We start from the raw sequence: 13,070 nt of genomic DNA, 5'->3' as shown, positions 1-13,070 counted from the left end.
ATCACTTTTTATATAATGTTTCATCTCTCTACATATGCTTCTTACCTCCTATTCCATCCCTGAATTTGATACAATAAATCCCAACCTCTCTAGTTTATAATAGGGAATTGTGTTAAATTATAAATATCATTGGCAATGTTTAACTATATATATACATATATATAGATATATAAATAATGTATTGGCAAGTATGTAGTTTCAAATTAGCTTCCTAGAACATGGTACAGTAGATGTTTCTGTTTTCAAAATAAATGAAGGGGGCAACTAGGTGGCACAGTGGATAGAGCTCCAGCCTTGGAGTCAGGAGGACCTACATTCAACCAGACACATGATGCTTCCTAGCTGTGTGACCCTAGGCAAGTCATTTAACCCCATTGCTTCGCTGAAAAAAAAATGAATAAATATATATTTTTGTGAAGAGGAGGAGGCTAATCAGTAACTTGTCAATGTTCCAATTTGAACTGGACACTTGGTTCTTTTTACTCCTTGAGGGGAAAAAAATACTTTAAAAAGTTATGTATGTATTTCATTAAATTATGCAGCAGTCTTCTTCTTCTTCTTCTACTTGTTACATTGTCCCAGAATTGTTTTAATGGAGATCTCTGGTCACCAAATCAAGGTGAATATTTGAGGACAGTAAGAATGATAAGGATACCAGCAACCAGAGCTGTGATTGCCTCCATTTTGCATCCATGTCACCACATTTGTCTTCAAAGCTATTTAGATCTGTTGCTAAAAGCTGTTGCCTTATCTGATAAGCTTTCTAATTTGTGTTGTAGCTCATCCAGTTTTTCTTCTCTTTCAATCACTTTTTTAATATTCTCTTTCATGACAGAAATTATTTCATCCACCTGATTCCATACATGTCCAATTTTGTCATTCTGAGCTCTAAATTTTATTCCAGATGAGCTCCTTAGGAAAAAATCCTCTTCTTCATTTGAGTCTTCTTTCAAAAGATTTCTCCTTTCACTTTTCATGGAACCAGTGACATCATGATCATCATCATTTAGGTAGCACTTGAATTTAGGAGGCATCTTTAGTCAAGAAGTGTTTTCTTTTCCCCAACTTTAACAGATGTATACCAACTGGACACTAGCCAGGAGGCTTCTGGCTGCCCCTCAGAGTGAGGCTGGGATGGATTGGGTGGGCTGGACCAGGCTGATCTGGAAGTGGGGGTGGGGAGTGAAGGGGAGGAAGGAGGAAGGAAGAAGAAAGAAGAAAAGGGAGGAGAGGAAGGGGGAAATGGCCATGAGCATGGATCATGTCAGTTGCTCTGCTCCTCTGCTGCTTGATGGGACCCTTGGTTTTCTTTCAAAAAATGTTTCAAACTGTTTTTTGTTATTGAATCCATATTTTATCTTGGATGATTAAGCTCAGATTTGCAGGATAGGTCACCTTGGGATGCATCCACAGGTCCAATGCCCTTTGGAACACATTATTCCACTCCCTCCTCCTTTTTTCTAGTAGGTACAGAATAGTTTTATGTTATTCAAATGTCCTTTCCTTTCTATGTGAAAATCTTCCTCCTGATAACTTGCAGAACGTGTTTCTGAATTGCATTGTTAAATTTAACCACTATGCATCTTGGAGTTTGAAATCTTGTTGTTGTTGTTTTTTTTTTTTTTCTGTTTTAGGCAATCTGTGAATTCTTTCAATTGTGATCTCATTTTCTATGATCAGAAGTTCTGGGCAATTCTCTTCTATCATTTCTTTCATTATGACATTAAGGTTTTTTGTCCTGTCATGTTCTTCTGGAAGACTTATGATCCTTAGGTTGTGTCTATGCATCCTGTCTTTGAGATTCTTAAATTTTGCTTGCATAGTAAGCATATTTACTTTTAAACTTTTTTTTTTTTTGGCTAGGCAATGGGGTTGTGACTTGCCCAGGGTCACACAGCTAGTAAGTGTTATATATCTGAGCCTGGATTTGAACTCAGGTCCCCCTGACTCCAGGGCCAGTGCTCTATCCACTGTGCCACCTAGCTGCCTCTCTTTTAAACATTTTTATTGGAATTTCTGGAGTAGGAGCCAAGATGGTGGAGTAGAGAAAGCTGAACTCTCCCAATGTTTGCCTCCAAATAACTTTAAAATAATGCCTCAAATTGAATTCTGGAGTGGCAGAACCAACAAAAGGCTAGAGTGAGACATTCTTCCAGCCCAAGACAACATAGGAAGTCAGAAAGAGAGATCTGTGACATGGTAAAAGAGGTTGGTCTGGAGCCCACATGGATGAAACCCAGTTGTGGGACTGGGTGGTGATGATAGAAGCAGCTGTAGCTTCAGGAACTCTGGATGGTAAGGGAACCTGGCAACTGGTCAGAAAATTACAGGGTATCCCTTTGCTAGTACTGGATGCAGGACTAAACTGTATTTGGCAATTGCATTGCCTATGTTCACTTCTGGGTCATAGTTTGAGGGTAGAAAGGAGCACTTTCAGTCAAGAGGGAGTGGAAGCCCTGAAGGGCAGTATCACTTCCAGCCCTAAGGATCAGGGTCCCTGAGGAATGGTATCATTTCTGGTCCCAAGGGAGGAGAGGCCCTGAGGAACAGTATTGATTAAAATCCCAAGGGATCAGGGGCCCTTCCTGTGTAAGGACTAGATTTCAGACCAAGAGAGAAGTGTCCACACCTCTTCCCGGATCACACCACCTTAGAAGCACTAAAAACTTCCAATCCCCCAGAACTAGGTCTGAAAACAACAGTGTAAAAAAAGATGGAAACTTGAGACAGAGCCCCTCATCCCCTCCCTCAAGTTGCTCTACTGGTCCTTATACTCTAACATTCCTGCCATGTGGTCATCTAGCCTCTTCATGAAGACCTCCACGGAGAGAGAATCCACCCCCTGTGCAGCTAGCCCTTCAAATATTGAAGAGTGATAGCCTACCTCCCCCCGCTCCTTTCCATGGAAAAACCTGCCCAGGTCTTTCAGTTAATCATCACTTGAGGTCTTTTATCATCCTGCTTGACCTCCTCTGGCCACTTTCCAGCTTATTAATGTTCTTATATCATGATGCCCAGGACTGAACATGAATCTCCAGATGAGGTCTGACAAGGGCAGAATACAGTAGGATTATTGCTTTACTGCTCTGGAAGCTAATGCATAGATGGCATTAACTTTTTTGAGTACCACAAGACCCTACTGACTCACATTGAGCATGTAGTCCCCTAAAACCCCAGATCCTTTTCCGAACAATTGCTGAATATCCATGCCTCCCATTTTATATTTGTGGAGTTGATATTTTTGGTAGCCAAGTATAAGCCTTTATATTTACCCCTATTGAAATCCATCCTATTAGATTCAGTCCAATGCTCTAGCCAGTCAAGATCCTTTTGGATCATGATTCTATCATCTAGCATGTTAATCCTTCTCAGCTTTGTGTCATTTGCAACTTTGATGGGCATGTCCTAAATGCCTTTATTCAGGTCATTGAAAAGATGTTAGAAAGCAGAGGATCAAGCAGAAATCCCTGCGGCATCCCACTGGAGACCTTGTGCCATTCTGACATTGAGACATGAATACAATTATGATTTGAGTTTAGCCATCCAGCTGCTTTTAAATCCATCTCATTGTACTCAGAGGCAAATCTAACACGGAGTTTTTTGAATAAAGCCATGCTGGCTGGCTCTTTGTAATTGCCACTGGGTTAAAGCTCAACTTATCACAGCTTCAAGGCTTGAGTTCAAATCCAGACAGACTCTTACTAGCTGTGGGACCCTGGACAAATCATTTGACCTCAGTTTCCTCATATGTAAAATGGGGATGATAATAACTATCACCCAGGGTTTTTGTGAGGATCAAATGAGATAATATTTTAAAATATCTTTGCAAATATTGTTGTAGTTGAGTTGTTTTCTAGTTGTGACCAACTCTTTGTGACCCAATTTGGGGTTTTCTTGGCAACGGCATTGGAGTGGTTTGCCATTTTCTTCTCTTGCTCATTTTATATATGAGGAAACTGAGGAAAACAGGGCTGTGACTTTCCCAGGGTCACACAGCTAGTAAGTGTCTGGGGCCAGATTTGAACTCAGGAAGATTTTTCTACATTTGGTACTCTATTCACTCTACCACCTAGTTTCCCCTAAACCTTAGAGTACTTATATAAATAATAGTGATTATAAATAATTTTATTATTATTTGTTCTGCCTTATTGCTAAATAAATGGCTATGTTTAAGATCTAAATATGTCCTCATTGTAATCAGCTGGTTTTGTACAAATGGAAGCACATCAGTTGGGAATCAAGAGCTGGAGTGGAGAGTAAGGGTGTGTATGCCCTTACATACACACAACAAGGGTACTCCTATGACTCTGAGAGAGTTTGAGTGCAATCATGTGGTGGTGATTCTTTGCTGGGACCTTAGCTCTGCCAGTGTGAGAGAGAAGTTTGGAGGGAGTGAGCCAGCCCAGATGGCAAGTACTGTCAAAACGCCCTGTGTGAGAGGCACAATGTGGGTGACTACTCCAGACATCTCTTACCCATATCCTAATGAATAAAAAGTTTTGAGATGTGACGGCACAGATATTTTTTCTATGGACTCCAGAAAGACATTCCTTCCCAGACCACTTCAGAAATAATGAATATAGACCATCTTTAGGCAATGTGGATCAAAGGGACAGACTTTGAATTCAGACACATTCACAGAAAGCCATTTGCTTCTTTACCTAATTGATTGAGAGATGTAGAGAATATAAAGTCCTTCTTATGTTCTCTAGAGAATATAAGGTCTTTCTGGAGTCCATAGAGAAATGTGTTGATTGTTTGTTGACTATAAAAAGCATTTGGTTTGGTGGAGCAAAATATCTCCTTAGAGGTGCTACTCTAACAAAGCACCTCCCATCCTTAGGTCAAAATCATAGGATTCTTTGAAAGACGTACCAGGAGACATAACCTTGTTTAGTGTCACCCTGATTATGAATATTATAAAGTGAAACACAAAATAGGTCCTCGAGGGAAGGCCTTGTTCTATTGGTTTTTGTTTTTGTCTTTGTCTTTTGTAACCCCAGTGCCTAGCACAGTTTCTGGCTTACGGTAAGCACTTAATAAATGTTTGTTGATGGATTGACTGCCCATCCTTGTGTGTTTGTTGCAATGGAGTGAAGGTGTGGATTATGGGAGTTAATCGGGTTGATGACTTTGGGAAGCAGTATGCTTACAAAATTATAAATATGATATGCATGATGTGTTCAAATATGTTTTAAAAATCTAATAACCATAGTTCATGATGAAGAAATGTTAGCATGTATGCTGAAGCCTCCCAATATAAGAACGCTCCAAATTGTGATGGAGAGAAAGACTAGGAGCTAGGTTTTAAACTCCCATGTCTCTCCCCTGCATAGCAACTTTCAATGACTTCTCATTGCCTCAGGGATAAAATACAAACTCCTCAGCATGGCATTTAAAACCCTTCATGATATGGTTCTAGTTAGCTTTTCCAGGCTTGTTTCCCATGACTCCCCTTCATATGCTGCAAGTTCCAGTCAAATTTATCTACCTCCTGTTCTCTGATCTCCTCATTCCATCTTCTGGGCCTCTATCTCTCTCCTCCAGCCTCCCTTCATCTCTTAGAATCCTTAGCTTCATTCAAGGTAAAATTTACCCATTCCCTCCCAAGGGAAGCCATTCTCTTGGTTGTTACTCTCTGTCCATGTACATACTCATCTGTTGACACATTTACCTCTCCTGTGAGAGGCAGTGAGTGAGGTGGAGGAAGAATGCCAATCTGGGAGTCAGGAAGACCTGAGTTCAAGTCTTGTTTCTGATAACTCTTAATACTCTAATCTCAGAGCTCGTGCCAATGTATTTTAGTATAGAGTTTCCTCGTGGAGAGTTTCCTATACTAATCATCTCACTGAACTTGGCTCTTTCTCTTTCCCTTCTACAAAAAGAAAACAAAACCAATTTCTTGTAGAAGACAAGCTCCTTGAGGGCAGGAAATATTTTTGGGCTATCTTTGTTTTCCTGGAACCTCTTATGGTACCTTAAACATATAGTATCAGGCACTTAATAAATTCCTGTTGAATAGGAGTGTATGACAATTGACAAGTAATTTCTCCTCTCTAGGTCTCATCTATAAGTGGAGATAGTCATAACTTTCCTACTTACCTCACAGGCATGTTATGTGTGAGTAAAGTGCTTTGTAGACTTTGGAGGGCTGTGGAACCGTGAGCTCTTTTCTGTTAGGACTGCATCGATGGGAATAGGCTGAATCTTTTTCATATAATGATTAATAAAGTCTTTGAGACATGAAGGCTGAGAGGTTTTCTCTATGGACCTCTTTAGAAAAAATATTCCTTCCCCACCTCTTTTCAGAAACACCACAGTTCGGCTTTCTTTGGCAGTGGGATCAAACAAACAGACCTCAAATGCTGGTGCGTTCCCAGAGAGCTATCCGTTTCTCATCTCTGTGAGGCCTTTTATCTTTGGTGGGTCATGTGCGCTCTAGCGATAATGTCTCTGGTCTTTAAGAGGTGTGCATAGTTATGAGTACCTAGAGGCTTCTTTGGAACTTTTAGACTTTATTCAGGTTGTGTCTGAAGTAGGCTTTCAGTTCAGTGCAATGAGAATTTGTAAGTGGTGAAAGAGAGACACACAGAGACAGAGACAGAGAGAGACAGAGAGACAGAGGCAGAGAGACAGAGAAAGACAGAGAGAGAGAAAGGAGAGAGACAGAGACAGAGGGGGAGACACACACACAGAGAGAGAGAGAGAGAGAGAGAGAGAGAGAGAGAGAGAGAGAGAGAGAGAGAAAATGTAGAATGTTGGAGCTAGAGAAGATCTTAGGATATTAATTATTAGAGGTATAAGGGACTTTGAATGAATGAATAATATAAGTACTTACTATGAGCAAAAGGACTGGGAATACAAATAGAAGAGATTGTCTCTACTCTCAAGGGTCTCACATTCTAAAGGGGGAAGAGAATAGAACATGTAGAAGGTTTCAGCTACAAGTTAGATGGAAAGGTCCCATGGTGCTCAGGGTACAGCCACGGAGTAGATGATAATGCGTCTTTTTTACTGTCACTTTCATTGACAAAATCATCTCAGTATCTGATGTCAGCGAGGCCACTGGGTGGCAAAATGGATAGGGAGCTGGACCTGGAGTCAGAATAACCTGGGTTCAAGTCCTCATCCAGACACTGACTAGCTGTGTGATCCTGGGCAAGTCACTTAAGCTTTGTCTGTCTCAATAATATGCGGATAATAATAGCACCTACCTCCCAGGATTGTTATGAGGATAAAATGAGAATATTTATAAAGCACTTTGCAAAACCTAAAGCTCTTTATTTTTTATTATTGTTGTTATGTTGAACCATTTAATAATGCTAAGGCAAGAACTTTCTCATCTGGGCTTCCAATAGGCATGGCCATGGTACCTGCAGAAGCAGTTGCCTGACTGTATATTTACAGCGGTGCTTCCCAGGATGATGGTTATGGATCCCCTCCCCCTAGAAAAGCCTTAAAAGAAGCTAAGGATTCTAAGAAAAGGGGGGAGGGGCAGCACATTCCATACACAGAATCTATCTTGTGAAAGGCACCGAGTAGGGAGTTGGGGTAGAGGGAAATGGAATGCCAATTTAGGGAAAGCAGCTAGTCATCTAGTTTGGTTGGATCAGGCCATTCCTGAAGAGGAGAAACTAATTAGTTCTTCTTTTTCTAGGGAGACAGGTATAGTGAGAAAAAAACACTGGACCAGGAGTTTTGACCCTGCCATCAATTTGCCATGTGACACTCAGTAATAGAACTCTTTCCTCACAACAAACCCTGGGAAGTAGACAATGGAAGTATTATTATTCCCATTTCACAGATGAGGAAACTGAGTCTCAGATAAGTGAAATGATTTGCCCAAGATCACATGGCTAGTGAATGTGGCAGCCAGGTTATGAGCTCAGGTCTCCTGACTACAAGTCCAGTGGTCCTTTCCTTTATACTCTGTCAACTTTGTGTGAGTTTCTTCTTTTTCTGAAGTTGGAATAATTCAGTAAGTGTTGCCAGTGAGGCCAAGTGGTGGCATGGAAAGAGTGCAGGATTTCATATCAAAAGACTTGAGTTCAAATCTTCTACTTATTAGTTGTGGGACTTTGGACAAGTCAGTCGCCCTCTCTGGACTCAGTTTCTCCATTTGTAAGATAAAGGGTATTAGACTAATTTCTGAGGTTTCTTATGATGCTGAATTGGATCATCCTTAGTATATAATATGAGCATCAAATCGGACAATGTTTGGAAAATGCTTCTAACTGGGCAAATCCCTATAGAAATAGGAGGGAAGAGTATATGACTCTGCAAAAGTATTTTTAAAAATCTTCCACTCTGAATCATGGACTATAAAGATTATTAACAAATGGAGTTAAACCTAGAGGACAACCCAGATTTTTCTTTTTGTAAAAAAAGGGTCCCAGCCTTCCTTTTTCTAAGTGACCTGTTAGGAACCAAGGGCCCTGTAGGAGGCATTAGTTTACAGTTGACAAAAGCTGTAATTGGGCAGAAAGAGACCTGGGGCTTCAGCTCTACCTCTCCCACTGTCACTGTGTCGCTGTTGGAAAGTGACACACATCACCTTTCTGGGCATCAGTTTCCACATCTGTAAAATGAGTATAATTATTTCAGCCATACTCAGCTTACAGGGATGCTGTGAGGATGGAGCGGGAGGCACTTGTGTGAACGTGGCTTGAAAAATGAAGAGGTTTCCCAAAGATCCAATGATATTTTTGCTCCATTTTAGAGGGTGAGTCTTCATTAGCCTTCTGAGACAGCATGTTAGTGGAAAGAGTGTTAGACTTAGAGCTAAGAGAACCTGAGTAGGGTCTCCATATTGATGCTGGTGCTTAGTAGCTCTGTGACCACTGGCAGATCTCTTAATCTCTCTGATTCTCAGTTTTCTCATCTACAATGCAGAGCTAATAATGCATTGGCAGCTAGATGGTACCATAGTGCACAGAGTACTGGGACTGGAGTCAGGAAGACTCATCTTCCTGAGTTCAAATCTGGCCTCAGTCACTTACTAGCTCTGTGACCCTGGGCAAGTCACTTGACCCTGTTTACCTCAGTTTCCTTATCTGTAGAATGAGTTAGAGAAGGAAATGGCTAGCCACTCCAATCTTTTTGCCAAGAAAACCTCAAAATGGGGTCACAAAGAGTTAGGACATGACTGAAAAATAACTAAACAATAAGGCATTACCTTAGTGGTGTTTCTCTTAGGGTCATAGGAGATAGTGTATGTTGAAGTACTTCACAAACCATACTGGACTAGATAAATGACAATTATTATTATTAATAGCATTATTGCTGTTAGCTTTTTCTTCTTATTTTTTCCAAAATTAGATAGAAATAGTCTGAGAACAGGTAGCTTTATTCCTATGATTCTTTTATATACTGAAGATCCAGAAAATAAAATTCTCACCACTAAAATCCTGGTACTGCCAAATAGGTCACCATCAGAAACAGTTATGATATAATTGCATATGTATAACCTATATCTGATTGCTTACCATCTCAGGAAGGGGGGAGGGAAGGAAGGAAGGATAGAATTTGGAACTCAAAACTTTATAAAAATGTTTAAAAATTGTTTTAATATGTAATTGGGGAAAAATAAAATACATTAAATTTGAAAAAATAAAAAAGAAACTTTCATAACCAGTAGAAATGACATTAATTAGAGGGCATTACCATCTGTTTTATGGCTGTGACTTAATGACCATGGAACCTATCTTAATTGTATCCCCTTATTTGCATCCTAAGCACTTAGCATAATGTTTTGCACACAGTAAGCACTTAATAAATGCCTTTTTATTAATTCATTCATTCAGTGTTCATTCACTCATTCCATGTTCTTTAGACTACCGCAAAAGTGGATAAAATGAAGCCTTTCTGAAATGAAAAAAATTTGTGTTGGAATATAACTTCATTTTCCATATACTCACTGAAAGCATCAAACATGTATGGGAGAACTTGAGCAGCAGATGAGATGATAGGGAGGACATGTACCTTGTCCTGTTTCCCACATAGTTTTCCTTTCTTCTGCTTAGGTCTCTGTATTTTAAAAGCTTTTCATTTCTTGTCTGCTGGAGATTCATGAGAATTATTTATGGTAACATTTATTAAAAAAAGTTGTTCTAAATATTAATGGACCAATGTTATGCCCAGGGGATTGTGGGTAACAGCTCTGTTTGGGATGATGCTCTGGTTTTTATTGCCTTCTCAAGGATATTTTGGGGTTTTTATTTGTAACATGAGGATCATCATCTGCTACTTATTCTAGCTACCTGGTTGTGTCTCTTTAAGTATCTGGTAGATGCTAAATTTTTGCACCCTTCAGTGATAATGTTGCAATTTACACCTTTTCATTGCATAATATGTATTGATCAGTATGTCCAGACTCCTTAAAAACAAGCTTTCTATAATTTCTGGTAGTAATGACCTGATCTTGAATTGCTAACATAACCCCACCTCTTTGCTCCATTCTCATAAACAAATCTGTATGACTCAACCATTTGAATGTCACTTCTCTGTCGATGTACTGTTGACTGAATTTACGTGGATGTAGCTAGGGAGAGTCTTTTGTTTTCGCTCATGGATCCTATTCGCTGTTTCTATGGTCTTTATCTGGAGTTAAATACTTTTGGTTATATTTGACAAATCTAGTGGTGTGTATCTGTTTTCAGCTTTTACTATTGTTTTGTGCAATGAAATCTGTTTTAAAAGTATTTCTGTAAAATTTTGACCTGTTTATCACATACTTACTCAGTACAAATGACATTTTATTTCCAAAGGAGAATTTCCATGAGCTGAAATTCTATTTACAATTCATCCATTAAACTTGATGTCATCTGTAACAGTGCCTGGTACATAGCAGGAGCTTAATAAATGTTTATTAATTGATTGATCTGTGTACATTGTGACTAATACAATGTAAGACTCTCTTTGTGATTTGAAAGTAATACCAGGGTCTATTCAGTAATTTGAATAATGGATTTAAGGATAGGCTCAAACTGTCGCACAATAATTGCTACATTTTATACCAATTGTGCTTGTTGCATTGGTATTGTGTCTTAAATTATTATTGTATTGCTATCATGTCTTAAATTGCATGGTTTTCCGTGTAGACATTAAATAATGTTAGCATTATTATTATTGTTGTTGTTGTTGTTGTTATGTCTACATTTCCCAGGATCACGTCAGAGGAATTATGGGTAATTCAAACTAGAATGAATTCATTTGGTACAATCTCCTCATTTATAAGTGAGGAAACTGAAGCCAAATGCCTTTTCACAAAAGGAGTAAAAAGTCAGAGCTGGGATTTGAACTCTAAATCAGTAGCTTTTTAGGTGCATTTCTTGAAGGTTGGTGTCATTGGCACTTTGGTGTATTTCCCCAGGGACATCTCTTCATTAGCATTTTGGTGGTTGTTTTAAGTGGATGTGTCTTCATTAGTATTTTGAGGGGATGGTGCCTTGCTCAGAGTAAAAATTTTAAAATGTGTGATGAATGGGAAGTTTGTTGAATCTTATGGAGATGTGTCTATGTTAGCATTTCCCTTGCATTTCTGAATTTGCTTGACATCTTTAGAAGGGGGAAAATTACTTTTTTTCTTTAGAAATTGAAGTACTTTAGGGAGAAAAAGCATTTTGATGGCAGTATTACCAAGATCTCACTTTTTTCAGCAGGGAGGGAAGTGATTTGGTCCTGTCGAGTTACATTTGACCCTTTCTGTCGCAAACTCAGTTAGAGGGCACACAGTTATCAATGTAGGTCAAGACCGTAAGTGAAGTTCAGAAACTTTGCCTGGCTTGTGGAATTTGGCTAAGAAGCCAACTGCTCTGGGTTTCGGGGAGAGGGATGCTCTGACCTGTGCCTGGCTCAGGGCAGTTTAGCCTTCACCCTTTGTGGTCTCCTTCCAAGTCTGAGCCTTTGCCCAGAATGAGCAAACACTGCCATCTCTTGACTGTTCTAGGACATGTCCCATCATGATAGATTCTCAGAGCTGAAAGGGACCTTGGAGGTTGGAGTCACCAAAGCTAACCCTTACATGAATAGTAATCTTCCTGTAACACTCTGAACAAGAGGCCTCCCTGAAGGTCTCCTGTGAGTTATAGGGAGGCAGCCCAGAGTCTTTTCTTTATATTTGATCACAGTCTCTTTCTATACATTCAGTCTGATCCTGTTTTGTCCTTTGGGGTCAAGCAGAAAAAGAAGAATCTCTTTTCCTCAGGTTAGCCTTTCAAATACTTGATGACAGCTAGCATGCCCCCCTAAACACAGGCCCCTTTTCATTCTTTTAGGAGAAAGTTTCCAGCTATTCTAGAACAGCTAGGGACAATTGTTAGGTCCTTGGAAAATTCCAGGGGAGCTTCATAGGATCATTATTAGTCAGTCAACAAACATTTATTAAGCACTTAATATGAAACAGGCACTGTGTTAGACTGGAGATATGAAGAAAGGCAAAAAATAGTCCCTGCTTTTAAGAGCTCACAGTCTGATGGGAAAGACAACATGTAAACAGCTATCTACCAAAGGGATGTAGGCAGGATAAATTGGAGATCATCTCAGAGGGAAGGCATTAAGAAAGGGTGAGGAAGGAAACCTCAACCACCCTGGGGTGGACACATCCCCAGAGTATTATAGGTTTTAGAATTGTAAGGGACCATGGAGATCATTTGTACAATAATAATAATAGCTAGCATTTATATAGTACTTTAAGGTTTGCAAAGCACTTTATAAATATTATCTCACTTGATCCTCATATTATCTCCCTTGATCCTCATAATTTCGGTGGTAGCTATTATCATCCTAATTTTTACAGATGAGGAAACTGAGGTAGATAGCTAATAATGACAGCTAGCATTTATATAGTGCTGCAAGTTTGCAAAGCATATTATAAATCTCATCGAATTCTTCCAATAATCTCAGTGGTAGGTTTTATTATTGTTCCCATTTTACAGATAAGGAGGCAGAGATAGAGGTTAAGTGACCCACCCAGAGTCATAAAGCTAATAAGTGTCTGAAGCTACATTTGAACTCAGGAATTCCTGACTCTAGGTCAAGTGCTCTATCCACTGAGCCACCTACTTGCCTAG

The 13,070-nt window shown here is 39.5% G+C and overlaps 1 pseudogene; it reads right to left on the bottom strand.

Annotated features, from left to right (window-relative positions):
• Positions 1 to 614: 614 nt before the first annotated feature.
• On the bottom strand, positions 615 to 1,034 carry LOC114027907 (annotated as a pseudogene).
• Positions 1,035 to 13,070: the final 12,036 nt, after the last annotated feature.

Source organism: Vombatus ursinus, unplaced genomic scaffold (genome assembly GCF_900497805.2).
Source record: "Vombatus ursinus unplaced genomic scaffold, bare-nosed wombat genome assembly UNPS02014864.1, whole genome shotgun sequence".
NCBI lineage: Eukaryota > Metazoa > Chordata > Mammalia > Diprotodontia > Vombatidae > Vombatus > Vombatus ursinus.
Note: the sequence above shows the minus strand (reverse complement) of the source record. Positions and strands in the feature narration are given on the sequence as shown.